We start from the raw sequence: 16,095 nt of genomic DNA, 5'->3' as shown, positions 1-16,095 counted from the left end.
GGAGCCTTATTTAATTTTAGTAGTCTGGAACTAACAGCCCCTCAAAAATCCTACAAAAAGGATTAATATTTGCCCCAGAACAGGGACTTAACAAATTTGACTCATTTGTCGATGTCCAAAAATTTGCAAGACAGTTAACCCTAAAAAAGTATTTCTTGGACCTTTTCAGATCGATCATTAGTAATGCTAACGGAGAGGACCTGGACAGTTTTTAACATACTACTCTCAAAAATCACTCAACATTTTATCCAGTCACATGAAGGGGGACATTCATAAACACTTTTCAGAAACTGGTTAAAGGAGACCTAGAACAACTTAAAACCAAATGGATAGGGAAGAAATCCAATATTAACTCATCAGAAAAAAATGCCATTAAACAAATGGAAGATAATTCTGATATCGTTAAACCATCAGACAAATGGGGCGGGATAGCTATCCTTAACAAAGATGACTACCTAGTGGAATTAGAGAGACAGCTATAAGATAAAACTATGTATGAGCTCCTCTTGGGAGATCCCACTATTACCTATCAAAAAGAACTAGAAAACCTCTTTAGTCGAGCTGCAATTAAAGGAATACTAAATAAAAATAAATACCAGTACCTTTCCATAAAACATCCGAAACTTCCCGTCGTTTATCAGATACCGAAAATACAAAAATCATTAGAAGAAAACCCTGGATGGCAGATAGTCTCTGGAATTGGATATTTCATCGCAAATTTTTCTGAATACATAGATTGGTATCTGCAGCCACTAGTAGTAAGACAAAAAAGTTATTTAAGAGATGCTGGACATCTACTTGAAATTCTTAAAGATATTGAATGGAGACCTCAGTTTCACCTTTTTGACATGCAATGTGGTATTTCTCTATGCTATAATTGAACAAAGTGCAGGATGTCAACACACACAAGCAATACTGGAAAAAAAAATCAGACCTTGCACAGGAACAAATTAACTTTCTAATTGAGGGTATTGATTTTGTTCTTCATCAGAACTACTTCTGGTTCAGTGGCAACTACTACAAATAGGTTTGTGGGACTGCTATGGACGCAAAATTTGTGCCCAGTTATGCAAACCTATTCGTGGCCCATTTGGAAGAAATGAATGTATGTAATAACAATTCATTCAGGAGTCACACCCTTAAATGGTGTCGTTGCATAGACGATGTGATCTATATATGGACAGGCAACAGAGAACAACTTACCCAGTTTAGTGAGCACATCAACAGCAATGCTCTGAATATAGAGTTTACAAACAATATCGGCAACCAGAAAGGGGAGTTTTTAGACCTAGAAGTGTTTATTGACCAATGTAAACTTGCAACTAAATCCCACTTTAAGACAGTCGATTCATCATCATGATCAGCTATTTATATAGCGCCACTAATTCCACAGAACTGTACAGGGAGCACACGTCCCTGCCCCATTGGAGCTTACAGTCTAAATCCCTAACATACAGAGAGAGAGAGAGAGACCAGGGTCAATTTGATAGCAGCCAATTAACCTACTAGTATGTTTTTGGAGTGTGGGAGGGAGGAAACTAGAGCACCCGGAGGAAACCCACACAAATACAGGGAGAACTTACAAACTCCACACAGATAAGGCCATGGTCAGGAGTTGAACTCATGACCTCAGTGCAGTGAGGCAGTAGTGCTAGCCACTAAGCCAATGTGCCTGCAATTCATTCATTCCAACATCTACTAGCGATCATACAATCTGGCTTAAAAACTTGCCAAAAGGCCAGTTTACAGACATAACAGTTCTGACATTGCATTGCTTGAGGAGCAAGCTAATGGCTTGAGGGAGAGATCCATTGATAAAGACTATGATAAAGGATTAATTAAAGAAGCGTATTCACAACTTAGAGATACTTAAAAAGAGCGTATTTTTAAGGAAAGACATCAGAAAATTGATCCTGACCCAGTAAGCGTACCAACCCTTCCCTTTATCACCAAATAAAGTAGAGACTACAAAAAAGTGGAACACATCAGGAAACACTGGGATATTCTCCTAGGCAATAATGAACTGAAAAGAATACTCCCTCAAATACCAAAATTTGTTTACAAAAAAGCAGAGAATTTGAAAAACAAATTAGTTCAGAGCACTATCCCACCAGCTCTGACAACTAAGAAAGAAGACACCTGTGTAAATGAGCAAACTACGGGGTTCATCCATTGTAATAGATGTGCAGCATGCCGCACCAGCAAGGTCAGGAACACCAATCCCGTAACTGAATTTTCATCTAAGATTACAGGAGAAAAGTTTAAAATAAAACATAGAATCGCATGTGATACAACAGGTGTTGTGTACCTCCTACAATGCCTGTGCGGCTACCAATATGTAGGTAGGACAATAAGAAAACTCTCCATATGAATTGATAGCACCAGAGAAACATCAAAGACAATTTAATTTGCATAGCATCCCAGAGCACTTTTCAAAATATCGTGGGCATGACCCTGCTGAATTGCAATTTATAGGTATCTGCAGGATTAAGAAACCCTGGTGGGGGGAATGGTGGGGTTGACTACATTAAACTCATTTCACAAGCTAAAACGAAGTGCATCAGCCTCAACACCCTAGTACCCAATGGTCTGAATATAGAGTTTGATGTCAACATTTTTCAATAATATAAATTGTATCCAAATTTCCAGTCTTACTGTATATTATCTGCAGTTTGTTTTAAGTACCCACTTACACTAAGACACATTTTAAGTGAATGTGTAAAAATTGGGGTTTAACCATGATTGCCATAATTTCATCATTTATATTTGAACTGCCTTAATTATTGTTAACAATATTTAGGAAAGAAAAGTATATCCAGCTCTCGATAACATGGTGAATGTATGGTGTTGCTTGATAACCATTGGAAAACTTAATCATCTAACAATATGTATACATTTCATGCTGTTACAATAGCCACTTAACAGTACATAGCTTCACAATAGACCATAAAATTCATGGGTATATTCATACTCTGTTATACATTAATGTGATCTCCCATTTGTTAAGTATACTTTGTTGACCATTCAGTAAATATGATTATCTGTTCTTATTGTGAACTTTATGACTAGTCCAGGTTACAGTTTCTTTTGTGGTTAATTAGTGTATATCTGATTACCGGTTGTGACAGGATGGACCGCCTACGCCACCCTGTCTGTTGTTGCTTGGAACTGGCTGGGCTTACTTTGCCACCATTTCCTTTTGTTATCCCAAATGTGCCCTCTTGCTGCAGTAGGAGGGGCTTACATGTGCTGCCACCTCTGGACTCCTTACCGGCATCCAGTACCGAGTTTTTTCTGAGTAACTGACGCTGTCAGTGTACCCCGTTACTGGTGTACCTGGGCTGGTACTCCTGACCTCTTACTATGGGTCAGGGAAGCTGTGGATGGATCCCCCTGGCCTATCACACTGACCAGGGCTCCATGGGTAGCAGGCAGAGCGGGTTGTACTGGAAAACTTGGGTCTAAACCTCAGAACAGCCGGGAACACATTAGATTTAGGGTCTAATCTGCAGGTCACAGGAATACAGCAATATTGAAAAAGTTTCCAAGCAAGACTTTGAAGCAAGATGTTTATTTGCTCTCGTCTGGTTAAAGGTACCAGGTGAGCAGGTCAAATGAAACTAGAAGAACAAGTTTTCAATACAAGCCAGTGCCTTTTATACAGTTCAGACACAGGCTATTTTTAGAATCAAGATGTAACCTTTTAACACAAACACGGATTTACATTCATTGCAAAGCCAACCATATTTACACTTCTCTATGAAATTCTTAAAAACCTTGCTGTGATATCCTGCATCGTATTTCAGAGGCAGGAGACCTACTAACAAGTCAAAATGTCTAACTGGCGTGAATACTTAAGACAGTCGCAGAATACACCTTTCCAAAGAAAAAGTACAACCCTCGAACAAGTCATTTCTCTACATTACAATACACAAAAGACTTTGTAAACAAAGGCTCATTGTATCCGATATATACATCCGAAATGAGACATTTGCTTTAGAAAGGTTAAACAGAAAAAACAAATGTTCTACCCTGTACTCAGAAATAACGATTTCCTATCTCAACAAATACACAATATCAAACATAAGTGCTTGTGCAATTATATAAATAAGCGCCCTGCGCTATTTCCTTTAAATAAATTCATACCATAATTTATTTATGAGTGAACCAGTCACACCGGTGTCAGATGTTTTCTGGCACTTCTTGCCCCAAAGGGACATTTCTCCAACCCAAAGTTTTCTCACTGTGTCTTGTTGCTTGACCTCGGTCTCATTGTATTCAAACCTCAAAATTACAGTAATTTAAAAGCATATTCATATTTACGCACTGTCTACATCACAGTTTATCTCCAGATCCATGGTCCAGTTTATTATTTATGTAATTGTGTAAGGACATAGGGTAACTGTTGCATGGATATATATATCTGCCTATGGATTTCTATCAAGACACACATGTCTGAATTTAGCCAGCCCCACAATGTATAGCTTAGGTCTTGCTAATCACACACTACTTGTGACTATGAGATTACCACACACTAGGCACATAGTATCATCATACTGCTGGTGTGGCCTAGTCCATTGCTCTGTCCGTCACACGTGTACATCTTTAAATGTGCTCAGAAGCTGGAAGGGTTAATTCACTGGTGCTGTGTGTGTTAAATGCTTAGTTAAAAAAGTGTATAATAAAAATAAATGTGTTTTTTTTTATTTTAAATAGACAAATTAAAGGCATACAAGATACGTAGTATTGAAGAAAAACATTAACATTGTGGTGGAATCAGGACACATCTTCCAAATGAAACATGGTACATAAATTGACCGGATTTTTGTTGTTTTTGCTTTTCTTTAAATATTTCAAACAATAATACAAAAGTAAAGTGGGGGCGATGAGGGGAGGTGGTGGTGAGTTAGGAGGGAGGTTGAGGCTAGTGTGTGTTCGGAAGTTGGATAGTGTGTGGGTATTGGAGGGTCATAGAGTGGGGGCAACATCAGGTTCGCCGCACATGGGCCTTTACAGGAAGGTTAAGGGTCAGAGGGGAACGAGTGTTCCGCAAACTGCCATGGTGCCCAAACTTGATTGAAAGCGTAACCTCTGTTGTGCAGGTAGTAGCTAATCTCTTCCAAGGCTGCCACATGCTAGACTTGTTTTTTAAGTGCAGAGAGAGATGGGGGGGGGGGGGGGAGTTGTGTTTCCAGTTAAGGACTATAAGGGATTTGGCACTCTGAGAATACGTGCAGTCAGTTTTGTTGAAATTTTGTCGAGATTCAGTGGTGGGTAACAAAGGAGAAAGACCCAGGGGTCCTTTGCAACCAGAGCCTCAAATAGGGTATTGATAAAGCCATGGACAGTGTCCCAAAAGGGAGCGATAGCTGGACAAGTCCACCAGATGTGTAGCATAGAGCCTCTGTTGCCACATCCCTGCCAGCAGTTGGGTGGCGAGGAGTGGGATATTGTATGGGGTTGGGTGGGGGTATAATACCAACGGTAGTACATTTTATAGGCTGTTTCTTTTAGTCTAGTCGAAATAGAGCTTTCCATATAGATGTATGGCTATTCCCAGTCTCATGTCCTCCCAGGCCTCCTTGTCTGGAGGTAGGGGGGGGCAAGGTCCTTCTCTGTCAGCTTCATGGAAGTTCTGAGGGGGGAGAGTGTGTCGAGAAAGATACTGTAGATTTGTGATATCGTGGCCTTGGCCATGGGGTGATGTTTACAAAGGTACTGGAAGCGCTGTGAGAGAGCATAATACATACTTAGGTGGCAAGGATTGCAGGAAGTGGGTCAGTTGAAATAATTCAAAGGGGTTTAGCGTTCGGGATGTGGAGCGAGTCTGGAGCTCCGCTAGTGGAAGCCATCTCCCTTGTTTCGAAAAATCTGTCTGGAATTTGAGGCCAGCACGAGCCCACAGGGCGGTGTCTCGCCTTAGACAGGGTTATACCAGATGGAAGTCGGGGGATAGGACTGAGGTGAGTTTCAATTTGAAAGGATAAGAGTCCCACATGTTAATGTCAAATTTAATAGTGGGGAGAAATTTGGAGGAAGGAAGGCGGTGTATGGGGGGACAATCCCAAAAGTGGAGTGAGGTCAGGGAGGGCAATATGAGCCGATTCTACATCGAGCCATGAGGTGGAACCCGAAGGGGCATATGATGCAACAATTTGAGAGAAATGGGAATCCAGACAATATAACTTGATGTGAGGGAGCCCCATATTGCCGCCAGGAATGGTTTTTTTCAAAACATTGGCTGAGACCCTAGGGTTGGCCTGCGCTTTCAAATAAAGCGACTAAGGGGTTTCTGGACATTAGCTAGCAGAGAGGCGGGAACAGCAACTGTTAGTGTTTGGAAGTGGTATAGCCATTTAGGTATTATATGCATTTTGACAGCTATGATCCTGCCCTGCCACAAGATAATAAGGCGGTTCCAGGAGGGCAGATCGTATTGTGTTTTTGGAAAAGAGGGGTGGGAAGTTTTCTTGATAAAGTAGATTGTAGTGGGATTTGAAAGACTCCTAAATATTTGATTTTCCTGGTCTGCCATTTAAAACTAAACAAGGTCCGCAGCAGATCAGCTTCCGGAGGGAAGACTTGGAGCAGAATGGCCTCAGATTTTGTGTACAGTCCTGGCCAAAAGTTTTGAGAATGACACAAATATTGGTTTCCACAAAGTTTGTTGCTTCAGTGTTTTTAGACCTTTTTGTCAGATGTTGCTATGGTATACTGAAGTAAAATTACAAGCATTTCATAAGTGTCAAAGGCTTTTCTTGACAATTACATTAAGTTTATGTAAAGATTCAGTATTTGCAGTGTTGACCCTTCTTTTAAAAACCTCTGCATTTTGCCCTGGCATGCTGTCCATCAACTTCTGGGCCACATACTGACTGATGGCCGCCCATTCATGCCTAATCAATGCTTGGAGTTTGTCAGAATTTGTTTGTCCACCCGCCTCTTGAGGATTGACCACAAGATCTCAATGGGATTAAGGTATGGGGAGTTTCCTGGCCATGGACCCAAAATTTAGATGTTTTGATCCTCAAGCCACTTATAGTTATCACTTTTGCCTTATGGCAAGGTGCTCCGTCATGCTAGAGAAGGCATTGTTAGTTACCAAACTGTTCTTGGATGGTTGAGAAGTTGCCCTTGGAGGATGTTTCGGTACCATTCTTTATTCATAGCTGTGTCCCTAGGCAAAATTTTGATTGAGCCCACTCTCTTGGCTGAGAAGCAATCCCACACATGAATGGTCTCAGGATGCTTTACTGTTGCCATGACACAGGACTGATGGTAGCGCTCACCCTTCCTTCTCCGGACAAGCGTTTTTCCAGATGCCCCAAACAATCTAAATGGGGATATTCAAGAAACGGGGTGCTACTGGACTGAACTATTTATTCATGACCAGTTTCTCACGGTTTAGTGTACTTTTTAATCCTTGGCACACGAGACAGGGACCTACCAGTTTGTGAGAGTATGGGATCAAGAGGACTGGAGGTAGAGTAGAAAGATGAGAAGAAAGTAGAAATTTCCTCTTCTTTTGTGGAATCAAATGAAGAGCGGATGTCAGAGGATGCTGGAAATTAAATGAGCTGGTTGCTAGTCGAGTGAGATGATACCATTTCAAGTCTGATCTTCTCAATCTTGTCCTTTGAAATAGGAAGCAAGATCCTGGGCACTGATGGTAGTCGGAGGGTTTGGGGTGGGAGAATTGAGAAGAGATTTATATGCGTTACAAATTCATTTGGGGTTAGATGCTTGAGCGTAGATGAGAGATTGGAAGTATGCTTGTTTAGCAGTGTCCAGAGCATTTCAATAGGAATGGTAGATAGCAGTATATGCTCTGAAATCATTAGCGGTACAAGATTTACGCCAGTGACGTTCATCTTTTCTTTTTTTTTTTTTGAAAATAATTTTTATTGAGGTTTTTTCAAAACAAAACAATGAATTTGAAACATACCAAAAGAATGTATAAACACAATGTTTACATATGAAAATCAGTAAGCTTTACACACATTAGTAAGAAAGATTTAGAAAAATTATGTTAAAATCCGGTATGTTGTATATGCAAAAGAAAAATGTTGTTTGTTTTTATTTTTCAGGGGGGGGGGGGGAGACGAACAAAAAGGGAAGGAAAGGTTTTAGGGGGGATGGGGAGGGGAACCGGAGGATATTTTACTCATTGTTTTATGCTATCGACTATAAAGAAGGGAGGCATTAACCCTTGTGGCTATATAGGGATCAATTTAATTTGGGAATTTACACAACTTACTTGTGTGGCGATCCCTCCTAAGCCTGAAGGGGCAACCTATCAGAGCAATGGAGATTCGTCAAACGGTTGTCAAGGGAGGCTCAGCCTCATAGTAATTGGTCCAGGAAGACCATGTGTTCTTGAAATTCACTGGTTTGTCTTTAAGATGAGCTGTGATGCTTTCCATTCTATAAACTGACCAAACTTTATTAATAGTGGCTGAGAGAGAGGGGGGAGAGGAGTTTTTCCATAGAGCGGCAATTAAACATTTAGCAGCATTTAATATATGGTTGATAAGTTTTTGTGAGGAGCGACTAGTGCCCGGGAGCCGTCTAGGTAGAAGCGAGTATAGGGGGGACTCGGGCATCTGAACCAGAGTAATGTCCTTGATGAGATTATGAATTTGAAGCCAATAAGGTCGTAATTTAGGACAGCACCACCAGATGTGCAACAGGGTACCCCGCAAACCGCATCCTCTCCAACATCTATCACTAGTAGTCGGGAAGATAGAGTGGAGACGAGAGGGGACCAAATACCATCTGTAGAAAATTTTGTAAGAGTTTTCCTTTATCTTAACTGATATAGATGACTTTGCTATATTAGCTCTCACCTTTGACCATTCTTTTGGAGTCAGGGTCTCCCCGGTGTCCCTCTCCCAGGCGAGCTCATGAGGGTCTTTGTCGGGCTGGCCAAAGCTATTAATCAATTGATACAAAGTGGAGATTAAGCCTCTGGTAGTCGGGGAACGGCGACACAGAGATTCTAATGAAGAACAATGAACCGAAGGGGGGGGCGCATTTAAAGATCGATGGAGGTGCCTGAGTTGAAGATATTGATAGAAGATTTTCTGAGGTAAATAAAATCTTCTCTGTAAGTCTGAGAATGTAGGAAAAACTCCCGACGGAGCCAGATCCCAAATGAAGAGCAAATTATGTGCGGACCAGTGGTGAAACATTTTATGATCTAACCCTGGCTCAAAGTTTCTATTGTTCCAGAGTGGGACAAGCAATGGGTAGTTGGAACGCAACTTATAGAATCTGGTCACTTGATCCCACAATGAAACAGAAAAACGAGCAGTTGGAAGCTGGGCTAAACGTCTTGTCCTATGTTGGGATGGTATCCAGAGTAAGGAGTACGGAGAATACAATTGTAATATATCTGTCTCAATCTGCGTCCATACTCTATATTGAGGGGGTGAGTGCCACAAGATACACTGTGACATATGTGTAGCTCTGTAGTATTTTATTATATTTGGGAGGCCCAGTCCTCCAGAGGTTTGATGTTTAGAGAGTATTCGCATACGTACTCTAGGCTTACGCCCCGCCCATACAAACTTAGAAACCATTTGCTGAAGGTGCTGAAGTACATGCAGGGGAACCTGAATTGGGAGTGTTTGCCATAGATAAAGCAATCTAGGTAAAACATTCATTTTAATTGAGGCCATCCTGCCAATCCAGGAAATGTGAAATTTATTCCATTGCGTTAGGTCGCCTCGAATTGCATTAATTAGTCTAGGGAAGTTAGCTGCGTATAAAGAAGAGTAATTCTTGGTTATATATATTCCCAAATACTTAATCTTATTGTGTTGCCATCGAAAATTATATGCAGTTTTAAGTGGCTGGGTGATGTGCTGAGGAATATTAAGATCTAGGATTTCCGACTTGTCCGCATTAATTTTGTAGTTTGATAAGGAACTATAGAGCGAAATTTCTTCAAAAAGATTAGGCAGTGACTCATGTGGGTTAGTTAATGTAAGTATAACATCATCAGCGTATAGAGCTATCTTATTATCTCTAGAGCTCGTGGGAATACCCGTAATTTCCGTATTTCTGATTCTAGCAGCTAAGGGTTCCATAATGAGGGCAAAAAGTAAGGGTGATAGGGGGCAGCCTTGGCGAGTGCCATTACTTATTCTGAAGGGCGTGGATGTGAGGCCGTTTGCTAACACTGAAGCTGTGGGATTATGGTATAGTGCCGAGATCCCCTTACAAAAGGAACCCTGGATCCCCATGCTTCCCAAGGTCTGCTGGATAAATGGCCAAGCCACTCTGTCAAAGGCTTTCTCAGCGTCTAGAGCAACCACCAAGGCAGGGAGAGATGCACTATTAGCTATATGGATTAAATCTATTATTCTTCTTGTGTTATCTGAAGCTTGCCTTCCTGGAACAAATCCGACTTGGTCCGGGTGGACCAGAGAAGGGAGAACAGCCCCTAGTCTATTTGCTAGTATCTTAGCAAAAAGTTTTAGATCAACGTTAAGCAGGGAGATGGGCCTATAGTTACTCACTTCCGTCGGATCTCTGTCTGGTTTAGGTATTAGGACAATCCCCGCTCCGGTGGTGGCTCCATCAAATTTTCCCCCTTCTAGGATCGAGCTAAATAACCCTGAAAGCATGGGGACCAGTTGGCGCACAAATTTTTTGTAATATAAAGAAGAAAATCCGTCGGGACCTGGGGCTGATTGACGTTTCAGCGTTTTAATGGCTTCAGTAATTTCTTCTGGGGTGAGCTCTGCGTTAAGGGTCGCCAACTGACTTCTACTGAGTTTGGGTAAGTGGCAGGAGTGGAGGTAGTTCTTAATGTTTTCTTTAAGGAGGACTGGATCTTCTATCGTTGGACACAAATTATATAGGGAAGCATAATAATCCCTAAACCGTTGTGCAATTTTTTGAGGGTCAAAAAGAGGAGAACCCGAAGAATCTTTTACCGATATTATTCTGTTGCGGGTACGGCGGGCTCGAAGTTTGCGAGCCAAGATACCATCTGCTTTGTCGCCTTTTTCATAATATTTTTGCTGAACCCACAACAGAGTCTTAGCCGCCTGTTTTGATAGTATTTGATTCAACTGTCCTCTAAGTGAGAGGAGTTTTAAATATAGCTTCTTTTTAGGGTTTGTTTGGTGGCGAGATGCAACTTGCTGAATCTGTTGCTCGAGTTCGCGGATGCGCTCTTTTTCTTTCTGCCTTTGATGCGCTGCCATTCTGATGAAGGTGCCTCTTATAGTAGCCTTATGGGCTTCCCAGAGTATAGGTTGTGATATCTCCGGGGTCGCATTCTGTGAAACATAATCAGTAATAGCCTGAGATATCTGACTAATGTTATCTTCTTTAAGAAGTAATGACTCATCCAGACGCCATTTAGGACGTGATTGCAAGAGCCGTGGTAAAAGCAAAGACAGCTCAATTGCCTCGTGGTCTGACCAGGACACCGGGAAGACCCGGACATCTCCCAATTTCTGGGTTGTCCGATGATCAACAAAGAAATAATCTATTCTTGAATACAGGTCATGAGGGACCGAATAATGAGTGTATTCTCTGGAAGAGGGGTATAAGACTCGCAAGGCATCATACAAATTGAATAGCTTCAATTGGTCTCTCAGCCTGCTAGACTCCTTAGAGTGTCCTGGGGAGATATGAGTTTGGCTAGATCTATCTAGAGATGGGTCCAAGATCGTATTAAAGTCCCCTCCTACAATAGTCATACCACTTGCATGAGAGGATAGTTGCTGAAAGAAATCTGCGTAAAAAGCTCCCTGTTGCACGTTTGGGGCATATACTGAGGCTAAGGTTACAGGACTCAAAGTCAGAGGGTCAGATATCTGTGATTCAACAGTCAGTGGGACTCTACTATGTATCAGTATTGCTGTACCTCTGCGTTTTGTGTTTGTAGTAGAATAGAAGGCATGTGGATAAGATTTAGAAGCCAATGAGGGATGAGGGTCTCTAAGATGCGTTTCTTGCAAGAAAATTAGATCTGGGTTTTTCCTCTTAAAATATTGCAAAGCCATTGTGCGCTTATTCGGCGAATTAAGGCCGTTGACATTTAGAGATATTATTTTAATACTCATGGGGGATAATGATGTAAGAGAGGCTCTATTTTAATAATGAGTTTGAGTCCTTCATTTAAGCCTAGAAGTTGGATGTGGGGGAGAGAAGACACATAAGGAAAGAGGGGATGGGAATGTATGGCGGTCCTGATCTCGGGACGATATCTAGGACCTAGATGAAAGAGATGTGGCGGGTTGCATGACACCATCTCTTTGGTAGTGGAGTGATTAGTGGGGGTAGTGGCACTACATGAGAAAAGCCAAGTAGAGCTAATAAAATCTGTGCTTAGCTCACTATTAAGGCACATGGGTGTGGGTGAGACAAGCATGGGTGGAGGGGGTCTCGCAGGTGATTACTAGAACGAAGTGAGATAAGTGGCATGACATAAACATCAAATAGAGATAAGTCAGAGCAGTTTAAACAAAAAGAACATTTCAACATTATAAACAAGAACTGTAAACATATTCTATATAGGCTCCGGAACACGAGAAAACCCGGAGTAAGTACTAGTATAAATTAAATAAGACTCCATGACTATTATTATATCTCACAACTGGATCGGAATTGGTTAATATCACTGGTTACTAATACCTATATCAAAAAGTTACTTAATCTGTGAAAATAGCGAAGACCTATAATCCATTTTTATATAAACTCTAAAGAAGTGTACACAATAAATGTAAATAAAGTATTATACTAATTACGTATTAACAACCATAGTCATAGTTAAGACAGTATAATTACTCCAACCTTACGAAGAGGAGATCTTAATATAGCGAATAGACTGGAGTCAGGTTATGTACAAGAATCACATTTTCTGCCAAGATGGAGTCGGAGCCGAAGTTTTCTGCTGCGGAGGAGGAGCTGAAGTAGAAGGATCAGAGTCCTGGATAAGGTGAAGACGCCTAAGCAGGTCAAGACCCTGTTCAGGGGTTCTCACCGAGTGGCTCCGGCCATCTTTTGAGACAATTAGCTGGAATGGGAAGCCCCACTTATATTTTATTGAGTGGTTGCGTAGAACTTTTGTGACCTTAATAAGGTCCCTTCGTTTTTTCAAAGTAGATGGAGCCAAATCTTGATACAACTGCAGGTGCGATCCAGAGTAGGAGATCGATTGTGCGTTTCTAGCTGAAGCCATTATTCGTTCTTTGGTTTTGAAGAAGTGGAAACGTATAATTATGTCTCTGGGGGGTTGATCTGGATTTGGTTTCGGGCGGAGGGCTCTATGGGCCCTATCTAGGTTAAGTGATTCTTTTGAGAGGTCTGGTAACATCTGGAGGAATAGGCCCTCTAAGTAGTCAGGTAAAGCTTCTGAAGAAATGGATTCCGGGACATTTTTTATCCGGATGTTGTTACGTCTGTTTCGGTTCTCTAGATCTTCCAGTTGGTCCTTGAAAGTAGAGAATTCCGCACGTAAGTCAGCTATCTCCGTGTCTGTTGTTTGTTGGTGCTTGGAGACTACTTCCAGCTGATTTTCAACAACATCAGTGCGCGAACCGATTTCCGATATTTCCGACCGAAGCTCAGAGACAATTGATCTCAATTCTGACTGAATTGTTTTTGTGACTATGGCAATCACATCCTTGGGGGTAAGTAGATTTTCAGGTGATGAATTATCTTCTGAATCCGATCCCGAATCAGCTGCTTCAGTCACCGCTTTAGAACGGCCACCAGCCTTTTCCAGAGCTTTTATAATGGTATGTTTGGGAGTGCTACTTATTTTTTTATTTTTGTGAGACATATTGGCAAGTAGAGAGCACCCACAATCGTTCAAGGATCACTGTACGGACCGCAGCTTGCAACTATCAGATGTAAGAAACAAAAGATGGCTTCCCAGCCTGCATAGAAAGATATACGACACTTTGCTTCAAGACATCAATAGAATGTAATGCATCCCACACCCACTTAGATTAGAATCAAGGCAACATTTCTTTGTAACTGAGATCTTTCAGTATTCTCAGAATCACTCTGTAAGGCTTCAGAGTATAAAACCTAAAATTACTATTGCAAATCAGCCACTAAATGGTAGCAAAGCTGTGTCTTGAGGGCAAGAATATAACGTATATTTTAGCCACAAGATGGCAGCAATATCTCACTGGATGCAAAAAGAAAAAAAGAAAAAAACTCCTTACTGGAAGTTGATATGTTTGCAAAAAATTTTTGTATTATGGTGAAGACGGCAAATCTACTTATTTTGGTGATGACTTACACTCTATTTTGGAAGGGTACATAGTTTGTGAGTGATATTAGAGCCAGTTTGCACTCTTCGTGAGATGAAGCCTGAAGTCTCCCTCTAAATTGAAGGCTGTGTCAGGGGAGCACTATATGATCTCAGGGTGGACTGAATGTCTCCTGGGGAAGGAGATGTGAAACGCTGTTCACCTTTCAGCGTGAAGTGGACGATGGGCTGTCTGTGAAGAGGAGGGGGGGTCGCGGGGGACCGCTGTCACTCACCCTCTCCGCGGAGATCTGTGTCCAGACAGCAGGCACTTGGGAGCTGGCACTGCGCTTTCTTCCCTGTGCTGGCCGCCAGGAGCAGGAACAGAGGCTGGCGTCGTGGGGGAGATATTGCAGCGGGAGGCAGCTTCAGGGAGAACAGTCACTGCTGCGCTCTCGCTCTTCCCTTTCTTCTCTCCCTCTCCTCTGAATAGCACAGCTGGTCCGGGGCAACGCAGGTAGTGAATACTCACTGCGGGCAGAGCTGGAGAAGATCCTGAGTGCCGCTCACTCCAGGCCACGCTTCCTTCGCGCCCAAACTGCAGAGCGATAGTCTGGGGGAGGATTTGAAGCCCCAGGGGCAATCAGCTCAAATCGGGGTCAAGATGGGGAGGCAGTAACTTCTCCTCTAACCGCTGGTGGTGAGTACAGTCAGGAAGAAGCTGCCAAAATAGCGATTAAAGGGATAAATATTTCTTAGGAGACGGAGCCTCTAGAAACCACGACCGGCCATCTTAGCTGCCAAGCCACGCCCCCGACGTTCATCTTTACGAGAAGGTTTTTGTAGATTTTGTGTTCCTTTAGTGTGCCACGGTTGACCAAGAAGTCGACGTGTAGTATGAAGAGTTGCTGGAGCCACTTGATCAAGGGCAAGTTGCTAGGGTATGGTGAAAATGAGGAACTGCCATATCAGGGCAGGGGAATTTAGAAATTGTCGAGAGAAGGTGTTTGAGAGAGGTGGAAAACTATTGAAAATCAATAGTTAATATTCCTGCAGGTATAAGGAGACTTGGAAGAGTTTGATAGCAGGGAGGTTAAAGAACTGGGAGTGAACGAGTAACCAAAAAGGTGATGATCCGAGAAGGGGAAAGAGAGTGTAAAGGAAATTAGAAACGGAGCATAGTCTAGAGAAAACAAGATCAAGACAGAGGTCAAGTGAGGAGGTTAGAGCAGTTTTGAATCTGCATTGGAACCTGGATTAGCAATAGGGATGTTGAAATCACCCATGATGATGGTGGGGATGTCCGAAGATAAGAAATGAGGGAGCCATGCAGAGAAATGTTAATAAAATCGTTGGTGGGGTCCAAGGGGGGCGATAGATCACAGTGATACGCATAGGGAATAGGTTAAAAATCCTAACATTATGTACTTCAAAAGATGTGAAAGTGAGTGATGGAACATTTGGTAGAACTGTGAATGTTCACCGTGGGGAGAGCAGTAGTCCAACCCCACCTCCTTGTCTGCCTCCAGGTCTGGGGGTTTGCGTGAAATAGAGGCCACCATGTGAAACGGCTACAAGTGAAGCAGTGTCTGCTTGCGTGAGCCATGTTTCTGTTAATGCCATAAGGTTGAGGTTGTTTGAGAGGAAGAGGTCATGTATGGAGGGAAGTTTGTTACAAACAGAGCTAGCATTCCAAAGGGCACATTTAAAGGATTTTGGAAGTGAGGGAAGACACTTGATGCGTTTGAGGTCTGCTGGATTGTGGTAGCGTTCAGATGTGTGTTGGAGAAGTGAGCTGGACCTGGTTTAGTTAATATATCACCAGCTAATAGAAGCAGGGAGGAAGAAAGATAGGAAAGATGATTGTAAGATGT

The 16,095-nt window shown here is 42.1% G+C and overlaps 1 protein-coding gene across 3 annotated transcripts in view; it reads left to right on the top strand.

Annotated features, from left to right (window-relative positions):
* FUT8 (fucosyltransferase 8) overlaps nt 1-16,095 on the top strand; it is a 230,499-nt gene that overhangs the window by 84,991 nt on the left and 129,413 nt on the right. The window lies entirely within an intron of this gene.

This window comes from Mixophyes fleayi, chromosome 12 (genome assembly GCF_038048845.1).
Source record: "Mixophyes fleayi isolate aMixFle1 chromosome 12, aMixFle1.hap1, whole genome shotgun sequence".
Classification (NCBI taxonomy): domain Eukaryota; kingdom Metazoa; phylum Chordata; class Amphibia; order Anura; family Limnodynastidae; genus Mixophyes; species Mixophyes fleayi.
The sequence above is the reverse complement of the archived record's forward strand: the minus strand, read 5'-3'. Positions and strand labels throughout refer to the sequence as shown.